At 40.3% G+C, this 3,018-nt stretch overlaps 1 pseudogene; it reads right to left on the reverse strand.

Annotated features, from left to right (window-relative positions):
* Positions 1-1,505: 1,505 nt before the first annotated feature.
* LOC124240728 (mortality factor 4-like protein 1) lies at positions 1,506-2,274 on the reverse strand (annotated as a pseudogene).
* Positions 2,275-3,018: the final 744 nt, after the last annotated feature.

Consider the following 3,018-nt stretch of genomic DNA (forward strand, 5'->3'; position numbering starts at 1 on the left):
TGACTCCTACCTTATATCCTAAACAAAAGTTAATTCAAAAGAGATCTTAATATTAAATGTAAAGTGAAACTATAAAGCTTCTAAAAGAAAACATAGAAGATTATCTCTGTGACTTTGAAGTAGGCAAATATTTTTTAGGACACAGGAAACACTAACCTTAAGAAAATTGATAAAATGAACTTCAACAAGATCACAAGCTTTTGGCTGTAAAGCAGTACTACTCAAAAAGCAGTAGAAACAAAATAAAAAGGCAAGACATAGACTGGAAAAAAATAATCATAATATATACACCCAATGGCCAATAAATCTATGAAAAGCTGCTCAATGTCATTCATCACGAGATGAATGCAAATTAAATTCGCAATGAGAAAACTGCACACCCACTAGAATGGCTAAACTTTAAGATCTAGAATGCTAAATGTTGATGACAATAGGAAGCCTTTGGAATCCTCACATATTAATAATAGGAATATAAATTGGTATATCCACTTAAAAAACGTTTGGTAGTTTCTTTGAATGTTTTGTGTGTGTGTGTGTGTGAGGAAGATTCACCCTCAGCTAACATCCATTGCCAGTCCTCCTCTTTTTTTGCTTGAGGAAGGTTAGCCCTGAGCTAACATCTGTGCCAATCTTCCTCTACTTTGTATGTGAGATGTCTCCACAGCATGGCTGATGAGTGGAGTAGGTCCACCCCTGCGATCTGAACCCGCGAACCCCAGGCCGCCAAAGGGCAGTGCACAGAGCTTTAACCACTCGACCACAGGGCTGGCCGCTCTTTGAATGTTAGATGCCTAATAATTTCACTCCTAGGCATTTTCCCAAAGGAAATTAAAACGTCTGTCCACAAAAAACGTCAGTCCACAAAAAGACTTGTACAAGAATGTTCATAGTAGCTTTATGCACGATAGCCAAAAACTGGAAACAAGCCAAATGTGTATCAATAGGACAATGAAAAAATTTGTGGTATATTCATACAGTATAATACTACTCAGAAATAAAAAAGAAACAACTCTTGAACATGCAATATTGTAAATGTTTCAAAAATTTTATGTTGAACAAAAGAAGCCAGATATACAAGAGTACAGTAGTACGACCATTTATGTGCAGTTCCAGAACAGTGAAAATAAGCTTTGCTGAATAAAAATCATTATAGAGGCTGCCACTGTTGGAGAAAGGGGTTTGGCAGATTGCTGAATTGACTGGAAAGGAACGCAAGGAAATTTTCAAGAGTGAAGGAAATGTTTTCTTCTTGATTGGGCTGGTGATTACATGGGTGCATGCACTTGCCAAATTCAGTGAAGTGTCTCTTAAGATCTGTGCACTTAATTTACTTTAAATTATACCTCCTCTTAGGAGGAGCCACTTCTGCTGGCACTAAATAAAGTTGTAGAATTCTTTGCCAGGAAATTGTGATGATAGTTCAGTCATAAATAAAATAGGACTTGTCTCATCTAGAGGAGTATAGACCAACATCACGCCAAATCTCAGTAGAAGTGCCTGGCGCTCTATTCCACCTGGGACAAAGATGCCTTGGGGTAATCTCTGAGAATTTCAGCATACTGGGTCTTTCAAATTTGTAGAGTAGCTGAGTGCCCAACATTACATGCCAGTATACTTTTATTCTCAACATAACTTCATTAACAGCATTATTATTACCTAATTATCTGTGTTTCCTCAAGATTTCTTGTAATTTGCATAATCCTCTGCAATGGAATCCACATTCTTCTTGTCAGGAAGATAAAGAGCTGGTTTTGTCTGGTATTTAAGCCTCAGTCATCAACAAACCATCATTTTAGTTCTTTAAGAATCTTTAGGAGTTGAAGTTTAACTTCAACTCTGTTCATGAGCATTTCCAACAGCTCAGTCCACTTGGGCCCTTTCTTTCTGGGGAGGCCGAGGCGTCTCACTAGGACTGCCCCATTTCCATTTCTGAGTGACTCCAACATTTTTCTCTTGCAGATCAGATATCTTCTTTCCTGGGGCAGCCCCTCTCATCTTCCCCACTGAATATTCTCCTGATTGGTTTCTTGAAGCTCTGTTTCTGCAGATTGGTTTTCATGTATTTGAGTACTCTGCTTTCTGGAACACACTCATCCCAGTTTTTATTCCAACCACTATAATGTATAAGGTATTTCACTTGTTTGTCTTTTATCACAATCTTGACACACTTTGTTTCATAAAGAAGCCCACGACAGCAGAGCACCGGTTCGCCTTCTCAGAATTTTGTCTTCTGTGCGGTGTGTGATTCTCCAGTGCCTCCTCTTCCCACCCCATGTGAGTACCGCCCCTTACTCCCCACTACACCTAACTCAGGTCCTGCTTGCAGTCAGGGGCTGCCAGATTGTCATCCTGGGCCCCATCAGTATTGTTTTTTACTCTGATTTTTAAACAGAGTCTACAAACTGTTCACTCCTTTCTTTTTTCTTTTTCTTTTTTAAAGATTTTTTTATTTTTCCTTTTTCTCCCCAAAGCCCCCCAGTACATAGTTGTGTATTTTAGTTGTGGGTCCTTCTTGTTGTGACATGTGGGATGCTGCCTCAGCATGGCTTGATGAGCAGTGCCATGTCTGCACCCAGGATTCAAACTGGCGAAACCCTGGGCTGCAGAAGCGGAGTGCGTGAACTTAACCACTTGGCCACGGGGCCAGCCCCGAACATGCTTTATTTCTACATCCAAAATGACTCACACTGCTTTTAGTCATTGGCTGCCATGAAAGTTTCTATGGGTCTACTCTTGCTCAATTGGAGAGTGCCTAGTGAGTGAGCTGCCTGGGGCGTGACTTCTGTTCCACTTTAGGGGCAGCTAACTTGTTTCAAACCTGTCATATACTTTAAAAAAATTTTAGAGCCAGCTCTGATGGCCTAGTGGTTAAAGTTCTGTGTGCTGCACTTTGGTGGCCTACTCATTCGGGGCAAGGACCTATATCACTCATCTGTCAGTAGCCATACTGTGGCAGTGGCTCACACTGAATAACCAGAAAGACCTACAACTAGAATATACAACTATGTACTACGATTT

This window comes from Equus quagga, chromosome 6, assembly GCF_021613505.1.
Source record: "Equus quagga isolate Etosha38 chromosome 6, UCLA_HA_Equagga_1.0, whole genome shotgun sequence".
Lineage (NCBI taxonomy): Eukaryota > Metazoa > Chordata > Mammalia > Perissodactyla > Equidae > Equus > Equus quagga.